Source organism: Balaenoptera borealis, assembly GCF_965194805.1.
Source record: "Balaenoptera borealis genome assembly, chromosome: 1".
Classification (NCBI taxonomy): Eukaryota; Metazoa; Chordata; class Mammalia; order Artiodactyla; family Balaenopteridae; genus Balaenoptera; species Balaenoptera borealis.
In genome coordinates, this window is record NC_138860.1 from 78390390 (window position 1) to 78411915 (window position 21526).

The 21526-nt window shown below is 39.4% G+C and overlaps 1 protein-coding gene across 8 annotated transcripts in view; it reads left to right on the forward strand.

The window, feature by feature from the left end:
• LOC309635666 (C-reactive protein-like) overlaps positions 1–19264 on the forward strand; it is a 110517-nt gene extending 91253 nt beyond the window's left edge. For all 8 annotated transcript variants that reach the window (XM_082407192.1, XM_082407193.1, XM_082407190.1 and 5 more), the window contains one exon: positions 1–19264. This exon is cut by the window's left edge and continues 12699 nt beyond it. The gene's annotated coding sequence lies outside the window, so the exon portion shown is untranslated.
• Positions 19265–21526: the final 2262 nt, after the last annotated feature.

Below are 21526 nucleotides of genomic sequence, written 5' to 3' on the forward strand. Positions count from 1 at the left end.
CACTCCTCATCGCGGTGCGCGGGCCTCTCACTATCGTGGCCTCTCTTGTTGCGGAGCACAGGCTCCAGACGCGCAGGCTCAATAGTTGTGGCTCACGGGCCCAGTTGCTCCGCGGCATGTGAGATCTTCCCAGACCAGGGCTCGAACCCGTGTCCCCTGCATTGGCAGGCAGATTCTCAACCACTGCGCCACCAGGGAAGCCCGGGATAATATCTTTAATATACTAAAAATACTTACAAATAGATACAAAAATTAATTCAATGGGCAAAGGGTACATGTGAAAGGACAATCATAGCACATAAATTGCAGACGGCCAGTAAAAATCTGAAATGACACTCAATTTTACTTGTAACCCAAGAAATGCAATTTAAAGATGATAGTATGCTACTTTTTAAACGTTATTAGATTGGCCAAAAATTGTCATTAATATACAGTTATAACCAGGTTATGGAGATATAAGCAGTTTCACGCATTTGTGCTGGGAGTGTAAATTTGTAGAAGCTTATTGGAATTTAATTTGACAGTACCTATTAAAATTTTGAAATGCTCATATTCTTTGACCCAGTAATTCTGCTTATAGAAATCTATCCTACATCAGTGAATCAAAGCTCCCAAGGAAATATGTAAAAAGATATTCATTACAGCGTTCTCACAGCAAACATTTGGAAAAGCACACGTGTTCATCAGTGGGGGAATTTTTGGATTTGTTAAATAATTATGCTACAACCATACTATAGAACATTGCGTAGCTATTAAAAAATAATGAGATATATCCACATGTACCATTCAGGAAAACCGTTCAGGGGAAAAAAACAAGTTGCAGACCAGCACGTGCAGCATATTTCCATTTCGCAACACAAAACATTTTTATGTGTATGGATATACAGATGATAGGTACATAGGCAGATAGATAGATCAAAGGTAAGCAGATATATTGGTAAAGATTATGTTCATGTTACAATAAATAGGCAGAGGTGGGAATTCTCTACTATTACTTTATTATAAAATTTTTAGTGTGTTGGGATTGTGTCAGTCAGAGTTCCATGTAGTAAAGAGAAACCATTCTAAATAATTTAAGTGGGGAATGATTTAGTACAGGGAATTAAGTGTTTGTAAAATCATTGGAAGAACTGAAAAAGTAGGTTCTTAGATGGCTTTTGGGAATGCAATGACTCCTAGATCAATCAAAAAGTGACATACCAGGATCTCCTTTGAGGCCATCACTGGAACTCCAAGTTCAAGAACACAATCCCTTCCAACACCTGTTAGAATGGCTATCATCAAAAAGACAAGAGATAACAAATGTTGGCAGGGACATGGAAATATTGGCAAGAACATGTACAAGAACCCTTGTACACTGTTGGTGAGAATGTAAATTGGTGCAGGGAATTGGAAAACAATATACAGTTTCCTCAAAAAACTAAAAATAGAACCACCATATGATCCAGCAATTCCACTTCTGGTTATATATCCAAAGGAGATAAATTATAAATAGAAATAAAAATAAATAAATAAATAGTGAAATATTGTGCAGGCATAAAAAGAAGGGAATCCTGCCATTTGTAACAACATGGATGGACCTCTATACTAAGTGAAATAAATCAGACAGAGAAAGGTATAATTTCAATTATATGTGGAATCTAAAAAAACCCCAAACTCATAGAAACAGAACAGATTGCCAGAAGTGGGGATTTGAGGGAAATAGACGAAAGTAGTTAAAGGGTATAAGCTTCTAGTTATAAGATAATTAAGCTCTGGGGATGTAACGTACAGCATGGTAACTATACTTAAGAATACTGCATTATATAGTTGAAAGTTGCCTGGAGAGTAGACCTTAAAAGTTCTCATCATAAGAAAATAAAATTATAATTATGTGAGGTGATAGATATTAATGAAACATTGTGAGATCATTTCTCAGTATATACATATATCAAATCATTATGTTGAGCACCTTAGACTAATACAACGTTATACGTCAAATATAACTCAATAAAATTGGCAAACCAACTATGAAGCAAAAACCAAACAAACCCCCCACAATCCCATAGTTACCATCCCAGGGTCAGAGAGTTAGAATCAAGACATAGTGGCAGCTGTTTCTCAATGCCCAGATTGCTGAATAATGGGCACTGGAACACTGTCCCCAAGGAAATCTCATGTCTCCATGATTTTGTTAGACAGCAAAAACTACCTGAAAGAGGGGAGCAAAAGGGCTTCCTTCTGAGTCCCATCTTCAAATTTCATGTAAGTTCACTGAATTGGCAGAACCCTATTCACATCCAGAATCTGAGCTGCAAGGGCGCCTGGGAAATGTAGTGTGTACCTTATCATCATTCCAAAGAGAGACTGACTGGAGAAATGTACAGGATCCACCAAGGGGATTATGCATAAAGCTTACTTTATTGTGTTTTAAAATATTTTGATATGAACATATGCCCACAATGCATCTTAATTTAAAAGAATGAATATTGATACCCATGTTTTCCCATTTTTTAATAAGGAAAGCACACACATCCACACATATGTGTGTGTAGGCTTAGAAAAATACAAAAGAGATTCAAACTAAGGTGTTCAAAGTGGTTTTCTTGGAGGGGAAGAGATTACAGGTAGTTGAAAAAATCATTGGCATTTTCTAGAATAAATATATCCTGCTTTCTAAAAATTAATAATCTTTATTTTTTAGAGCAGCTTTAGATTCGTAGCAAAACTGAGCCAAAAGTACAAACAGTTTCCATTTATTCCATGCCTCACACATGAGCAACCTCTTCTACTATTAATATCCTGAATCAGAGTGGTACATTTGTTATAGGTGATGAACCTACATTGACACATCATTATCACTCAATGTCTGTAGTTTACATTAAAGTTCACTCTTGGTGATGTACATTCTATGGCTTTGGATAAATGTATAATGATATGTATCCATCATTATAGTATCACACAGAATAGTTTCACTGCCTTAAAAATCCTCTGTGCTCTGCTTACTCATTCCTCCCTCCAAACTCCAGTCTCTGGCAACCACTGATCTTTTTACTGTCTTCATAGTTTTCCCTTTTCCAGAATGTCATACAGTTGGAATCATCCAATATGTAGCCTTTTCATACTGGCATCTTTTACTTCATAATATGCATTTAAGTTTTATCTTGCTTTTAAAAAAGTGAAATAAACATTAAACATGAACTAAACCGAGAAGATGACAAAACTACCCCTTGTCATAATGAATGAACTGCCACTAAACAGCAGCATCCAAATTAAGAGCTTTAGGATGTTCTTGGAAACCTATTCAAATACAGGTTTTATTATGTTTAAATGTGAATGAAAGAAATAAAGAAAAAAAAAAAGAAAAAAAATGTGAATGAGCATAAAACATTTTTTTCTTATATGATAAAATCTGTACCCTCTTAACTTTTGGAGGTTCCATTCAAAATCTTAGGAAGAATATTCACCTCCCCAAATATAATTTTTTCCTGTAAAAATTTGAAATAATTTGTGTAGTTTTGCTTTCAAAATTATTTAACTAAAAGTAACTTATTTAATTTAGGTTTGGCTATATTTTTTGCACAGTCATTTGTGGTACTTGGGAAATTTTTGGAAGGGAAAAATTATCCCTCTAAATAATTAACTTAAATTTTAAAAATATAGTTAAATTTTCAGTTTTTAATAAAAGTTATATTCTAAGGGAAATTTATTATGAAAAGGGAAATAGTTTTGAAAGTATTTTTTTTCTACCAGCCATATTTATTCATACTAAATTCTTTTTTTTCTCCAAGATTTTATTTTATTTATTTTTTATACAGCAGGTTCTTATTAGTTATCCATTTTAAACACTTTAGTGTATATATGTCAATCCCAATCTCCCAATTCAATTTGGAGAAGATGTTGGTGAGAGTTTAACAAATTGAAGATTGATTTATTACTTAACTGTACAGAAAAAAGATGTCCTCAGAATGGATAAGTATCTAGACAGGGTGAATTGATTAAATTCTTATCTTAATCATTGATAGAGGGGCCACAAATTTGACTTATTTAGCAATTTGTAAGAGCCTGAATATTCTTAATAAATAACTGTAAGGCAAAACTATTAAGGATTTTATGGCATATAACAAACATACTGAAATGAAGATGATCTTTGAGATTGATTGAAGAAAGTTGAATGTGGAGTCTGAATCATTTGAAATTCTTTATTCATGTGTATGTGATGAAAATTACAACTTTGGTGGTAAAATAAGGAGCAGCATCATTACCATCTTTCTTTGTTGGAGACAAATTCCTTTGGCAAGTATTTTCCCAAAATGGTAAAATAAACTGTCCAGTGGACCAGCAGGTGTTTTAACTGAACAAATGACAAAAGCTACTTGATTTCTCAGTAAGAAAATATGCTGATCAAAATTTCCACCAATTACAAGTTGTACATGTTGACACATTATTGGCAGTTTTCTGGTATCTCATCTAGGTGATCACTCTGACATAATAATCAAACATTAAAACAAACAAACAGCCTCTCTCCTCACAAAACCACCACCACTAAAAGCTGATTCTATTTGTATCTACATGAGTAAGCCCAGACTCTTGAAATATTATGATACCCAGACAGACAAGAGCAATCGCCTGGTTGCTGAATTTGATTTATCAAGTGCCAGTTCAGTTCAATTCAGTCCAGATATTAAAAGTGACACGCTTAGTACATCAACTTCTTACCTGCAGGGCAGTAAGACAGGTGGGACATGGTTGGGTTGTTTGATGTGATTTTGAGTAATTTTAAACCTAAAATGAATATGAAAAAAAAATAATAGAAATTAGAGTGCAAAATATGCACTCATTTTATGAGAAAACACAAAACTGGTATGGCATTTCATGTTTACAGCAGGCTTGCTTCATGATGCAATCCAGGGTCTCCTGAGGGATGTTTACTTTTATCTACTTTAAGGTTTGTGTGCATGTGTGTGCATGTACTAGCAAAGTGCTCTGGGTTAGGTGTTCTGAAGTCAAAGCTGAGAAAACTAGTCTGAGGCAAGTCCACAGTCAAGGGGCAAGGGACATATAAGAAGTAAGATTAATGGCCAAAAGAAGGGAAATAGAATAACATGCTGGGATGGAGAAGCGGCCCACAGGAGCTGACAGTGTAAGGAAAATATCCTCCCCTATTGCCCTGACCATATGCTTATTTCTTGTCCTAAGGTTGGGCTATTATTATATTGGGAGTTTGGGCCCATAGATAAGGATCACACAAAAGTAGGAAATGATTCTCTCACAAGATGTCTAGATATTTCCAGTGTTGATTATTATGGGAAGAGGATATCTTAATTCACAGGAAGATGAAGGTGGAACTTAGCAGGAAGGAGAGGGAACTCATTCCTGTGTTAGGCCCTTGCTCATTGGGCCTAGACTTGGGGGAGTATAGAAAAATGTCAGGGTATTCCTCGGCTCTTGCCTCAGGGCATCCCTTGAGTTGGGAGATCTTTCTGGGTTCCTAGACCCCATCCAGTGTGTGTGTGTGGGGGGGGGTGGGTGGGTGGCAGGTGGTTCCCACACCAACAAGCAATGCTCTGGACTCCAGCTGGGTGTCCCACAATTCAACCCAATTCTGCTCAAGTCTGAACTTTATCTACCTGGAGATAGCAAAAGATCCTACAGGTTATGGAAACAGTCCTACAAGACTTCCCCCACTCCCTTCAGATGCCAAACACAGGCTATTACCTGTGTTTCTGACCGATTGGCTATAAATCAGAGGTTCCCATGTCCACCTCCTTGAATTTGATTAATTTGTTAGAGTGGCTGACAGAACTCAAAGAAACATTTTAATTACCAGTTCACTGGTAAAAGGATATAACTCAGGAACAGCCAATTGGAAGAGATGCACAGGGCAGGGTATGTGGAAGGGGCGTGGAGCGCCAGGCATGACACTGTCCCCAATCTCCAAGTGCTCACCAGCTCAGAAGCTCTCTAAACCCAGCCCTTTTGGGTTTTTATGGAGGCTTCATTACATAGGCATGATTGACTAAATCATTGGCCATTGGTGACTGAACTGAAGCCCAAGCTCCTTTCCCCTCCCCTGCTCAGTGTGTGGGACTGGAAGTTACAACCCTCCAATGACACCCTTGGCTCCACTGGCAACCAGCCCCCATCACTGGGTGGGGTCCAAAAGTCACCTCATTAACATAACAAAAGAACATTTACTGCTCTTGTCAGGAAATTCCAATGGTCTTGGGAGCTCTGTTCCAGAAACAGGCTGAAACCAAATATATACTTATTATAAATCACAGTATCACAGGAGAGAAGTAGGCTGAGGCCATCCAAGGAGCATAAGCCAGAACCTTAGGTTCTGAGAATTGTCATATCAGGAAACATATCTAAGAAATATAACAGTATGGGCTTAGTTGTGCTATGGAGAATTGGGGGAAGGATTTATGTCCATTTTGAGGGGTTTGCTCAAAAGGGGGAGAGAGGAACCTCTGAGACCATTAGGCAGTGATGACAGAGAACCTCTCGGGAATGTGAATTTCAGGGAACCAGAGTTGGAGGTACCAAATACAGTGTCCTTTCGTATAAATCTTTTTTGTTTGTTTGTTTTTGTTTTTGTAGTCTTTTACTCTAAGGGATTTGAAGAGATGAGAAGCATGATAGACTGGCAGAACAATCTAAAGTGTCACAGCAGAAGTACTAGAAAGAAGCAACCAAAGAATGGAAAGTCATTTTTTGGAGGCTTTGGGCAATTACTTATTTCTTATTTGAACATTTCTTCCTCTTTTCTCAGGCAAAAACTAGTCATTTAATGTCTCTTGAGCTAGACAGTTAATACAGTGAATGGTACATAGTGAAACAAGATATATGTTGAATACATGAATGGTTGAATAAATGAATGAATGAAGATGATGTAGCCCCAGTTTTTGTAGCTCACAGATGACGAAAACATACACAAACAACTATATTCCAATGAGATATGTATTGTAACAGATTAATAAAGAATGAACTACAGGAGTTAAGAACTAATAGAGTGATTTATTTTTCCTTTGAAACGAGGGAGGGGAAGATTGTGGATGGAATGAGGGTCAAGAAAGTATTCAAGGGTGGTGAGATTTTGAATGGAATTTGAGGACAAACACATTTTTTCCTGGAGGGGAATATTTGAGAAAAAGTTATAATGAGCAGGACATGGCTTCTTAAAATAAATGAGTCAATATTTTGTGATCAATTTACAGTGAAAGTTTTGAGGCTCTGAGATGTAATTTTTAGATCATTTCACTTTGTCCGGTTGTGTATAGAGGACAAGAGAAAGGCCCATTTGACAGCTTTAGAATTTTCCACAGGAAGGTTAGACGATAGAAAACCACACATACTCTACAAATCTTAACTAAAGCTTTATGTAAATCTTAGGGGATCCTGGTTGTCAGAGAAGACATGTTGTTTTTGTGTCTATGGTTTAGAAATAGGCAGGGATAGATGGTTGGGGTTAGGGAAATAAAAACAAGTGGTCTACTATAAAATTAGAGCGAGTTATAGCTTTCTTATATAGCAGAGACTGTAAAATGGGATTAGGACATGTCTAATGAAATAGAGGCAGAACCAGGAGGAATTAATTTGCCTAAGGACTTTTGGTCCTACAGAGAAGAGATGGTATTTGCTTGGGACATTTGGGGAAAAACTGGAGATGGGAGGATAGCTTAAGGTGTGTATCTTAGATTCTTTTCCTTGTTGGGCCTCACTGATCCATTCTTGAGCATTTTGGAGATTTGGGGTGATAGGTAGAAACCAAATAAGCTGTAGTTTTGAAAGATTCAGACACATAGAGAGGACAATGAAAGCAGATTTGATTCTCTATTGAGATATCAATTTCCCCTACTTCATGGGGAAAGGTAGCAAAACTTTGCTGCCTTGAGGACTGAAGAGAGAGCACCTAGCCTTGGCACCTGGTGAGGGCAGCTTTGGAAGCCCTAGCATCCCTGGAATAAATATAGGGCTTCTCACAGAGGACGGTGTTTGCAGCGAGAGGGAGAGAGTTTTTGTGAGCTTCAGAAAAGTGAAAGACAGTAAAAGTCCAAGAGGGGACTAAACTCCTATGAGCACCACTAGGACCCTCAGAAATAACTGAGTGTAACTCTGGAGTTAGGGAAAGGGTCATGAAGGGCTTTCAGTTAATGTGATTCAATTCTCTTTCCCAGATTGATGAAGTCTGGGAAAGGTCAGATGTTTCAGAAAAATCAATAGAGAACAAGCACTCCCAGGCTTTATTTTGAGCAGGTGCATAAGCACATACTGAGACTTGATAATCAAGTCATCAGAACAAAGAAGTAGGTCAAATTGTATGGGGTTTTGGAATATCAGGGGACTCAAGAAAGAGCATCTAGATGTGACCAGAACAGACACTAGTTCATTATCTGTCAGGGATTAAGGGTTCTCTTATTCTTCAGTGAGGTGAAACAGAAGAGGCAAATCATTACACATGGTCTAACCTGAAAGGCCAAGTAGTTATGACCAATAAACTTATTGTTCTCATTACAGAATGCAAGTTCAGTCACTCTCAATGGATCCATTTGCTATTTTTCTGAAGATTTTTGATGAAGATCTTTCAGGTATTCTTGTATTGAGAGAGCTTGACAGAATGGATTCAGATTTTTAGGTTAAAATAATGGTGTCCAGAGAGAATAAAACCAGGTAATAAACACCATGTATAGATCTTTGTCACTGTGAGGCTTATTTCTCTCTGGGTATGCCACTGTTAGTTTGAATGACTGCTTAGTATTTCATCCATCACATGTATGTAGTATAAATCATCAAGCCATTCATTTAGGTAGGGAATATAAATCTTATTCAATAAACTCAGGTGAGTAAGAAATGCCACATCTCTATTTGCTTTAAATAAAGTTAAATAAGTCTCTGGGGGCTTCCCTGGTGGCACAGTGGTTAAGAATCCACCTGCCAATGCAGGGGACATGGGTTCAAGCCCTGGGCCGGGAAGATCCCACATGCCGCGGAGCAACTAAGCCCATGCGCCACAACTACTTAGCCTGCGCTCTAGAGCCCGTGAGCCACAACTACTGAGCCTGCATAGCACAACTACTGAAGCCTGCGTGCCTAGAGCCCGTGCTCTTCAACAAGAGAAGCCACCGCAATGAGAAGCCTGCGCACCATAACGAAGAGTAGCCCCCGCTCTCCGCAACTAGAGAAAGCCCGCGCGCAGCAACAAAGACCCAGCTCAGCCAAAAGAAAAAAAAAAAAGTCTCTGGGCCTATGTCCCATAGAGTTATTGAACACTTCAACTTAGTCATTATTGGAGCTCCCTTTCCAATGACCCAAGGTCAGCTAAAGGTTCCAAGAGTCTAACATTAACACTCAAATGTCAGGAAGGTCCACTGAGTACTGCAGAGATGCCTATTGTTCAAGCTTGCCTGGATCCTCAAAGTCTGCAACTCTGCTGCTTCTGCCAAACAGATCACAGGCACCTTGGTCTAGGTTGGGAGTCCTAAGGATCTAGATGTACACTTTGCATCCATCCTCTCAAAGACTCTGCTCCCTCCCCAGAGGGCTGGCAGATAGTGGAGCCAGGGTCCCTGATACACACAAGACCTGCCAGTTTCTACCCTTCTCCTAGCCTGGGGTTCTCTTCATTCGCCTTGGATGCCCCCATGTGTCTACCTCTCTCAGCTCCCAGTACGAGCTCTGCAACAGCTCAGGGTTTTGATGAACACATGTTCAATAGGGGACTATCTCCCACAGTGTTGGTTGGTTACTTGCTGTTACGAACCTTCCCCTGACATGAGGAAGCTTTATGCTACTTGCTTAGAATAGGATTTATTCAGCAACAGCAATAGCAAATTACTACCTCAGAGGATATCCCTGCATTATTTATTCAATAGTGATCTACCCCTAACTATGTGACAGACTCTGGACTAGGCACTGAGAACATAATAGCGCTCATGACAGAGCCTTATCACCATCTTCAAGGATGTTGTCATAGTGGACAACACGAACAAGTCAACAGCCAAAGACAACACAGCTGATAAATTTGGGAGAGTCACCTTATTGAGAGTTGGGAGGTGAAGAAATCATTCTTGGAGGATGTTTCATTTAAGTTGAAAATGGAAAAAGAGCGAGCATTAGCTGGTCAAATGAGGTTGTGAGTCAGAACGAACAACATGTGCAAACATCGGGGTTAAGAGAGACACCAGCAGACTTCCCTGGTGGTGCAGTGGTTAAGAATCCACCTGCCAATGCAGGGGACAAGGGTTCGATCCCTGGCCTGGGAAGATCCCACATGCCACGGAGAAACTAAACCCGTGCGCCACAACTACTGAGCCTGCACTCTAGAGCCCATGAGCCACAACTATTGAGCCCACTTGCCACAACTACTGAAGCCCACGTGCCTAGAGCCCATGCTCTGCAACAAGAGAAGCCACCACAATGAGAAGTGCGCGCACCGCAAAGAAGAGTAGACCCTGCTCACTACAACTAGAGAAAGCCCGTGCACAGCAACGAAGACCCAACGCAGACTAAATAAATAAATAAATAAATAAATAAATGTTCCTTTAAAAAAAAAAAAAAGAGAGATACCAGCATGTTTTAAGAACTGAAGACCAACCGGCCTTGGATGCTGGGGTTCAAGGTGGGGTGTGGAGAGAAATGAAGCTAGAGGATTAAAGAGGGTTCTGATTGGTGAGGGGCTTGTAATGCATGTTAAGCTTCTTAGAGTTAAGGGGGTTGGCTCACTTAACACCCACTCCAAGCTCATTTTTTCTTGCCTTATTTTTCTATTATGACTGGAAAATTAAAATACAGGGAGCTAATAATATGTTTTAATTGTGAGAGTTGATGTTTTTGTTTTAGAATGATTGTTCTAGCTCCTTTGTGAAGACTGCTTTGGAGGGGGATGAGAATAACTGTGAGGACAATACGAGGGCTGTTGGAAATCCAGGTGGGAGGTGATGGCAGCTGGCGTAGGTCTAAGGCAGTCATGTTGGAGAGACCCAGGTAGATCTGAGTAGTGCTTAAGGGGGAATGTTAACTGGAGGTTAGAAACACAAAGCAATTGAGAGGTTTCTGGCTTGAATCAGTGAGCAGAATGAATATTCGGTCTATTTCTAAGCGTTTACCTCTCTAAATAATACTGGTGTTAAGAAAAACTTTTTCATATTTTGAATAATTTCCTTAAACTGGTAGAAAGAATGAATGTTTCCCAAATTTTCAAGCATGACTATAGAGATTTGAAGCTGCAGGAATGCCTGAAATCTCTAATAAATTGCTTGTCATTTTCCCAACTTGGGAATGATCCTGTTCCCTTTGCCCCAAAACAAAGCCTTCAGAGGTAGTTTTGGAAAATGTTTCACACATTAGCTAATATCTGGAGTTGAGGTTGTCTAAGACACCTAGGTCCTAAGAACTCAGCCACTAACATCCTCACCGTCCAGAACAACAACAGGAAGAGTGAAGCTGGCAAAGCTCTCACTGTTTCCTAGTCCTCATCAGCCCCCTGGGCCGCTGCCCAGCAGTCTGTTTGCAGCCCCAGCCTATGCCTGAGCTCTGGTCTACTGGGCTGTGACTTTGAAAAGCTTTGTGTGGGCTCAAGAGAGGGTGAATGGAGCTGAGAATACACAGAATTGTGGAGAAGAGGCAGAGTAAATCTCTAGTTTCCAATATTTTCCTTGATAAATATAATAATATATATATAATATAATTCAACTTTTTTTTTGATAATTCAATTTCTTATTTCTTCCTTTTTTTACTTCCACAGACGTAGGCACAAAAGGCTTTTGTGTTTTCCAGAGAGAGAGAGAGAGAGGGAGAGAGAGAGAGAGAGAGAGAGAGAGAGAGGGAGAGAGAGAGAGAGAGAGAGAGAGAGAGAGAGAGAGGGAGAGAGAGAGAGAGAGAGAGAGAGAGAGAGAGAGAGAGAGAGAGAGAGAGAAATCCTATGTAACCAGATAAGCACAGATAAAGAAACCAATGGTCTTCATCAGTTAATACAGGTCTACACTGCCTGCCTGGGGGTACAGCCTCTTTCTGTGATGCCTGGCCCAAGCTAATAAGACTCCCTCATAAGGGAAAGACTGATGTCTATGGCACTCATTGAGTGGGGTGGCAGCCCTCTTCTGGGTCTCCAGGCCACTCTTGCTTTGCTGCACATCTGGGAGTTGAGAGTAGCTTCGGGAATTGTTGAGCTCTGGGTGGATGGGAAGCCCATGGTGAGGAGGAGTCTGGAGAAAAGGCACTTTATGGGGACAGAGGCAAGCATCATTCTGGGACAGAAGCAGATCTCTTTTTTGGGGGAAGAGTGGTCTTTGATAAGAACCAGTCCTTGGTGGGAGACACTGGAGATGTGAACATGTGGGAATTTGTGTTGTCACCAGAAGAGATTAACAATGTCTATCATGGTGGACCTTCAGTACTGATGTCCTGGGTTGGGGGGGTGCCAATGTATGGGGTTTATGGTGGAGTGTTCACCAAGCCCCAGCTGCCGTCCTGGGGCTGTGACCCTGTCTGACAGCAGCAGTCCTGAGCATGCCCACTGGAGATGACACCTCACCAGCATCGTGTCTCAGACTCTGAGGAATTTTTGTCTTTATACCCTGGAGTGCTGCAGAGTGAACACTGGACTTCCCCTCTCTGCTCTCCATTAACATCAATGAATGAACATTTCTTCTTGAGTGAAAGGCAATCTATATGTTGTGCTTTTCTCAGAAGGAATCAAAATTATGGAATTTATGTTTTACATTGAAAAGGACTTTAGACATAATCCAGCATCCTTATTGTATTGGTTTTCTATCACTGCTGTAACAAATTATCACAAATCTATTGGCTTAACACAGCACCAACACAAACTTAATATCTTACAGCTCTAGAGGTCAGAAGTCTAAAATGGGTGTGTCCACAGGGCTGTGGTCTTTCTAGAGATTCTAGGGGTGAATCCATTTCCTTGCCTTTTCTAGCAGCTAGAGGCTGCCTACATTCCTTGGCTTGTGGCTCCTTCTTCCATCTCCAAAGGCAATGGCATAGCATTTTCTCTTCTCTCTGACCTCCTGCCTTCCTCTTAGAAGGACCCTTGTCATTATATCGAGCCCACCTGGATACCAGCATAATCTATCCATCTCAACATCCTTATCTGTAAAGGTAACATATTCACAGGTTTCAGGGATTAGGACATACATAGACAGGCTATTCAGCCTATCACATTCATTTACAGAAGTTACAATGGAGACCCTAAAGAAGAGGAATTAAAAAAAAACTTACAGGGCTCATCTGGACTGCTGCTAGCCCATGTGGTATTTTTGTGTGAAGGGGGGGATTAACCCTATGCTGGGTGAACGGCTTGGTGAGTGGAGTGTGGGGAGATAAAAGCCCCCACTCACTCCCTCAGCTAGACACCCATGTGCAGTGAACAGCCTGCACACCATACACAGTGGCCCTGGGGCTGGTGAGTTTCTATAGTGGAAACAGAATGCTGGTCTTACAATATCCTATTCCAATTCCCCCCTGCTCTTCACCCTTTCATAGCTGTCACTCTCTGAGTCCAGGGCTGATCTCAAGAAAACTGGCTTAGGGAATTTAGTACTGTACGATGTACTGTATTCCTACAGTGGTCAGTCCATACTGCCTTTCAACCCTGCCTCTGAGTGAGACAGGCTGGGACCTGGGACGTGGGACCCTTTGCTGCAGTGCTTGTACCCGGACAAACATCTCCTTGAGCAACGAAATACAAAGAAACTATAAGGTATAAAAAATAACTGTGTGCATGTGCAGTCGGGGCAAATTATGAACAACAAGATACAAAAACGCAACTGCCGCTTCTGAGGAGCCAGGAGCAAAAGCAGGGTACTGTGCATGCACATAGCCCCCTGCACACAGCACCACCAAGGGGGTGGGCAGACCACCTAAGCCACACCTCTGGACCAACCCCTAGACCCACCCCTACTCTCACCCCGTATAAGGAACCAGCTTGCCCCCTTCTCAGGGAGCAAGCAAGGGAACCTGTTACTTTTTTTCGCTCCCTCGTGCTACAGCACAAGTCCCAGTAAAGCCTTGCCGGAATTCCCTGTCTGTCCTCTAATCAATTTCTATTGATTCTATTGATGATTACCTAGTCGGTAACATGAGTACTGTCCATTCAGCTTATATATGCCAGACTTACTATTTATCAATAATATTTCAATAATCCTCTTCCTATTCCATCTCACAGTGTCCATAAACACGTACATCCAAGGCAGTGCTCCTATCTTTCATATGTGGACTGCTTGCATCTTGCTTTATAGCGCTGAGAGTTTTAACCTCATCTAAAAGGGCAAGCCATTTTGGCTCCGAGTTTTTTAAATCCTCTGTGGCAATGTTACCTTTCTATACCATTATTACAAAGGGGCTTTGATCAGCCTTGACTGAAATGAGAATTCCCCTAAACCAGTACTGTCCAGTAGAACTTTCTGCGATGATGGGAATATTATAATTTGTGCTGTCCAATATGGTAGCGACTAGACATATGTGGTTACTGAGCCCCTGAAATGTGGCTAGTGTGACTGAGGAATTGCGTTCTACATTTTATTTAATTTTAATTGATTTAAATTTAAATAGCCACATGTAGCTTGTGGCTACTGTATTGGACAGCACTGATCTAGACTCTTTCCTTGAGTTAAAGGGAAAAAAGTGTAGGGTGTAGGAAAGGATATTATTAATCATAAAAGTTTATAATTAGGACAGCAAAGGAAGTTGAGGTCTCCATTTGAATAAAAAGAGAAGACAACCTGGGAAGGTTTAAAGATTGTCTTCCATCAAGCCAGGGACCTAATTTTCTCTTGTTTCTACCAGAGGGCAAATAAGCTGTTATCAAATAGTTTAATGTATTCTGAGGCAAATGTTTAGAAGTGTCTGTTTATGTTTTTATTCCTTCTTTTGTGTTCAATATTTTTCTTAGAACTTATTTTCTCCTTTATCCTTTTCTCTTTCTTCTGAATAGAGGTGAGTTTATCCATACTTGCTATTTAGTTAGAAGAAAAAAAGTAAGCCCAGAACATCTTTTATTTTTTTTTCAGAACATCTTTTGATTCTGTTGCTGTGCATCAATAGAAAGGCTTCAGTAGTATTCTTTCTCTTGGGATGTTGAGTTCAGTGGACTAAAGGCACTTCAGGAGCACCAGCTTATAGTGGCATTTTATGCATTGTCAGTTCAAAATTGTGCCCAGGATGGTATAGAGGCCTTATGCTTGAAGAAAGAGAAAATACAGCATTGGGAGAATGTTTGGGATTAGGATTCGGGTCTAGGGTGTTCATCAGTAATAAGCCTGTAGGGCTTCCCTAGTGGTGCAGTGGTTAAGAATCCACCTATCATTGCAGGGGACATGGGTTCAAGCCCTAGTCCGGGAAGATCCCACATGCCACGGAGCAACTAAGCTCATGCACCACAACTACTGAGCCTGCGCTCTGGAGCGGGCGAGCCACAACTACTGAGCCCACGTGCCTCAACTACTGAAGCCCATGCCCCTAGAGCCCATGACCCGCAACAAGAGAAGACACTGCAATGAGAAACCTGAGCACCAAAATGAAGAGTAGTCCCCGCTCGCCGCAAGTGGAAAAGGCCGCACGCAGCAACGAAGACCAAATGCAGCCAAAAATAAATAAATAAAAATAAATAAATTTATTAAAAAAAATAATAAGCCTGTATTTTCTCTGACAGAAAGTTAAATGTGGCTTTTGCTGAGAGGTAAAGAGTGTGTGCTGTGGCCTCACTTGAAAGGATGCGGGAGGTCAATGTCTGAAGGAGGTCCTAGGACTGAGGAAGGGGACCCAGGATGAGTCAACCAAAGAGAGACTTTGTAGGAGATAGAAAAACACTAGAAGCAGCCACTCTCCTAGTTTTTGCAGGAGGGAGTATAGAATTATACACACTTGGTGTCAAGGGCAGAATAACCTTCAGTCAGTAGCACCCAGTAGGAGCTGAACTAGGGTCAAGCTGTAGGAAGCAACAGAAGAGTGAGAGAAAGAAAAGAGAATGGCAATAAAGAACAAAAAAGGAAGAATAATGATGGTGAATATTAATGTGGAAGATGCCTAGTGCCATTTCAGCTCTATTCACTATGAAAAACACAGGGGCACTTAAAGGAGGGCGAGAGAAAGGAAGCAGTTCCTAGAGGCATCAGTACAAGACATGAGGGGATACTGACAATGGGTTGCTTTCTCTGACATTTGTAGTACAGAGGAGATAAGCAGCTGCCTACAGGAGATTACTGTGGTGGGAATCCCCGCTGTAAATGTGTCCTGCACACCCAATACAAAAAAGGCTTTGTAAGTTACAGATGAGTAAAAGGATATGATGTGTCTACGAGGAAATACTAAGAATGAGAGCAATGCAAACTGGAATGCGTTTTGAATTTTTCAGGAAACCCTTCACTCTTTTATCCACTTACCCACAGTATAGCACCTCCTTTGAGATCCAATAATCTAGAGTGACCTTCTCACTTTGCAGAGGAGCTTACCAAGGTTAAGGCAGGAGGATGGCTTTTCTAAAAGTCATATGGTGAGTCAGATTCAGAAGTGGGGCCTAAATCCAGGTCTCATACCTTATTCAGTGTTTTTTTCCTATCTTAACCCACTAACATTTTGGGAATTGAAGGAACAGCTTTATTTGTGAGTTGCTAGGAAATTTAGTAGAGTTTTCAAATGCTCCATTCTTTTTACTGAGATCCTTGAAGAAAATGTTTGTTTGAAAGATTATTAGTTTGGTTTAAATGATCTCATAAGATATTTACTGGTCCTGTTCATATTTTCCCCATCTATATGAAACCCTAATGTCTAAAACCTCACAAATATGGTAACACTACCTTCAAAATTTAATGGATATATATGCATTTTATCCAACTAATATATGCTCACAATTAAAAGATGAAATAGTTTTAAAGAAAATAGCTTTAAAGATGAAGAGTTTTAAAGAAAAGCAACAGTCTCTTGCCTAACCATTCTACCCTAAGTCCCACTCCACATAGGCAATCACTTAGAACTTTTCCAATTATTTATGTTTTTATGGAGGTAGCCTCCATTTCTCTAAAAGTCTTACGTTGCTATTTCTTATTTTGTCAATTTTAGGAGGTCTATAGACCTCCTTTTTTAAAAAAAAAATTTTAGTATTTATTTATTTATTTAAACATCTTTATTGGAGTATAATACTTTACAATGGTGTGTTAGTTTCTGCTTTATAACAAAGTGAATCAGTTATACATATACATATATCCCCATATCTTTTCCCTCTTGCATCTCCCTCCCTCGCACCCTCCCTATCCCACCCCTCTAGGTGGTCACAAAGCACCGAGCTGATCTCCCCGTGCTACGCGGCTGCTTCCCACTAGCTATCTCTTTTACATTTGGTAGTGTATATATGTCCATGCCAATCTCTCACTTTGTCCCAGCTTACCCTTCCCTCTCCCCGTGTCCTCAAGTCCATTCTCTAGTAGGTCTCTGTCTTTATTCCCGTCTTGCCCCTAGGTTCTTCATGACCATGTTTTTTTTTTTTTTAGATTCCATATATATGTGTTAGCATACGGTATGTTTTTTTCTTACTTCACTCTGTATGACAGACTCTAGGTCCATCCACCTCACTACAAATAACTCAATTTTGTTCCTTTTCATGGCTGAGTAATATTCCATTGTATATATGTGCCACATCTTCTTTACCCATTCATCTGTCAATGGGCACTTAGGTTGCTTCCATGTCCTGACTATTGTAAATAGAGCTGCAATGAACATTGTGGTACATGACTCTTTTTGAATTATGGTTTTCTCAGGGTATATGCCCAGTAGTGGGATTGCTGGTCACATGGTAGTTCTATTTTTAGTTTTTTAAGGAACCTCCATACTGTTTCTCCATAGTGGTTGTATCAATTTACATTCCCACCAACAGTGCAAGAGGGTTCCCTTTTCTCCACACCCTCTCCAGCATTTATTGTTTGTAGATTTTTTGATGATGGCCATTCTGACAGGTGTGAGATGATATCTCATTGTAGTTTTGATTTGTGTTTCTCTAATGATTAATGATGTTGAGCATTCTTTCACGTGTTTGTTGGCAACCTGTATATCTTCTTTGGAGAAATGTCTACTTAGTTCTTCTGTCCATTTTTGGATTGTGTTGTTTGTTTTTTTGATATTGAGCTGCATGAGCTGCTTGTAAATTTGGGAGATTAATCCTTTGTCCGTTGCTTCATTTGCAAATATTTTCTCCCATTCTGAGGGTTGTCTTTTCATCTTGTTTATGGTTTCCTTTGCTGTGCAAAAGCTTTTAAGTTTCATTAGGTCCCATTTGTTTATTTTTGTTTTTATTTCCATTTCTCTAGGAGCTGGGTCAAAAAGGATCATGCTGTGATTTATGTCATAGAGTGTTCTGCCTATGTTTTCATCTAAGAGTTTTACAGTGTCTGGCCTTACATTTAGGTCTTTAATCCATTTTGAGTTTATTTTTGTATATGGTGTTAGGGAGTGTTCTAATTTCATTCTTTTACATGTAGCTGTCCAGTTTTCCCAGCACCACTTATTGAAGAGGCTGTCTTTTCTCCATTGTATATTCTTGTGTCCTTTATTAAAGATAAGTTGACCATATATGTGTGGGTTTATCTCTGGGCTTTCTATCCTGTTCCATTGATCTATATTTCTGTTTTTGTGCCAGTACCATACTGTCTTGATTACTGTAGCTTTGTAGTATAGTCTGAAGTCCAGGAGCCTGATTCCTCCAGCTCTGTTTTTCTTTCTCAAGATTGCTTTGGCTATTTGGGGTCTTTTGTGTTTCCATACAAATTGTGAAATGTTTTGTTCTAGTTCTGTGAAAAATGCCAGTGGTAGTTTGATAGGGATTGCATTGAATCTGTAGATTGCTTTGGGTAGTAGAGTCATTTTCACAATGTTGATTCTTCCAATCCAAGATCATGGTATATCTCTCCATCTATTTGTATCATCTTTAATTTCTTTCATCACTGTCTTATAACTATCTGCATACAGGTCCTTAGTCTCCTTAGGTAGGATTAATCCTAGGTATTTTATTCTTTTTGTTGCAATGGTAAATGGGAATGTTTTCTTAATTTCACTTCCAGATTTTTCAACATTAGTGTATAGGAATGCAAGAGATTTCTGTGCATTAATTTTGTATCCTGCTACTTTACCAAATTCATTGATTAGCTCTAGGAGTTTTCTGGTAGCATCTTTAGGATTCTCTATGTACAGTATCATGTCATCTGCAAACAGTGACAGCTTTATTTCTTCTTTTCCGATTTGGATTCCTTTTATTTCTTTTTCTTCTCTGATTGTTGTGGCTAACACTTCCAAAACTATGTTGAATAATAGTGGTGAGAGTGGGCAACCTTGTTTTTTTCCTGATCTTAGTGGAAATGTTTTCAGTTATTCACCATTGAGGACAATGTTGGCTGTGGGTTTGTCATATATGGCCTTTATTATGTTGAGGTAAGTTCCCTCTATGCCTACTTTCTGGAGGGTTTTTATCATAAATCAGTGTTGAATTTTGTCAAAAGCTTTTCTGCATCTATTGAGATGATCATATGGTTTTTCTCCTTCAATTTGTTAATATGGTGTATCACATTGATTGATTTGCATATATTGAAGAATCTTTGCATTCCTGGGATAAACCCCACTTGATCATGGTGTATGATCCTTTTAATGTGCTGTTGGATTCTGTTTGCTAGTATTTTGTTGAGGATTTTTGCATCTATGTTCATCAGTGATATTGGCCTGTAGTTTTCTTTCTTTGTGACACCTTTGTCTGGTTTTGGTATCAGGGTGATGGTGGCCTCGTAAAATGAGTTTGGGAGTCTTCCTACCTCTGCTATATTTTGGAAGAGTTTGAGAAGGATAGGTGCTAGCTCTTCTGTAAATGTTTGATAGAATTCACCTGTGAGGCCACCTGGTTCTGGGCTTTTGTTCGTTGGAAGATTTTTAATCACAGTTTCAATTTCAGTGCTTGTGATTGGTCTGTTCATATTTTCTTTTTCTTCCTGATTCATTCTCAGAAGGTTGTGCATTTCTAAGAATTTGTCCATTTCTTCCAGGTTGTCCATTTTATTGGCATAAAGTTGTTTGTAGTAATATCTCATGATCCTTTGTATTTCTGTGGTGTCAGTTGTTACTTCTCCTTTTTCATTTCTAATTCTGTTGATTTGAGTCTTCCCCCTTTTTTTCTTGATGAGTCTGGCTAATGGTTTATCAAGTTTGTTTATCTTCTCAAAGAACCAGCTTTTAGTTTTATTGATCTTTGCTATTGTTTCCTTCATTTCTTTTTCATTTATTTCTGATCTGACCTTTATGATTTCTTTCCTTCTGCTAACTTTGGGCTTTCTTTGTTCTTCTTTCTCTAATTGCTTTAGGTGTAAGGTTACGTTGTTTATTTGAGATGTTTCTTTTTTCTTAAGGTAGGATTGTATTGCTATAAACTTCCCTCTTAGAACTGCTTTTGCTGCATCCCATAGGTTTTGGGTCACCGTGTTTTCATTGTCATTTGTTTCTAGGTATTTTTTGATTTCCTCTTTGATTTTTTCATTGATCTCTTGGTTATTAAGTAATGTATTGTTTAGCTTCCATGTGTTTGTATTTTTTACAGATTCTTTCTTGTAATTGATATCTAATTTCATAGTGTTGTGGTCAGAAAAGATACTTGATACGATTTCAATCTTCTTAAATTTACCAAGGCTTGATTTGTGACCCAAGATATGATCTATCCTGGAGAATGTCCCATGAGCACTTGAGAAGAAAGTGTATTGTGTTGTTTTGGATGGAATGTCCTATAAATGTCAATTAAGTCCATCTTGTTTAATGTATCATTTAAAGCTTGTGTTTCCTTATTTATTTTCAATTTTGATGATCTGTCCATTGGTGAAAGTGGGGTGTTAAAGTCCCATACTATGATTTTGTTACTGCCTATTTCCCCTTTTATGGCTGTTAATATTTGCCTTATGTATTGAGGTGCTCCTATGTTGGGTGCATAAATATTTACAATTGTTATATCTTCTTGTATTGATCCCTTGATCATTATGTAGTGTCCTTCTTTGTCTCTTGTAATAGTGTTTGTTTTAAAGGCTATTTCGTCTGACATGAGAATTGCTAATCCAGCTTTCTTTTGATTTCCATTTGCATGGAGTATCTTCTTCCATCCCCTCACTTTCAGTCTGTATGTGTCCCTACGTCTGAAGTGGGTCTCTTGTAGATAGCATATTTACAGGTCTTGTTTTTGTATCCATTCAGTCAGTCTGTGTCTTTTGGTGGGAGCATTTAATCCATTTACATTTAAGGTAATTATTGATATGTATGTTCCTATTACCATTTTCTTATTGTTTTGGATTTGTTATTGTAGGTCTTTTCCTTCTCTTGTGTTTCCTGCCTAGAGAAGTTCCTTTAGCATTTGTTGTAACGCTGGTTTGGTGGTGCTGAATTCTCTTAGCTTTTGCTTGTCTGTAAAGGTGTTAATTTCTCCATCAAATCTGAATGCGATCCTTGCTGGGTAGAGTAATCTTGGTTGTAGGTTTTTCCTTTTCATCACTTTAAATATGTCCTGCCACTCCCTTCT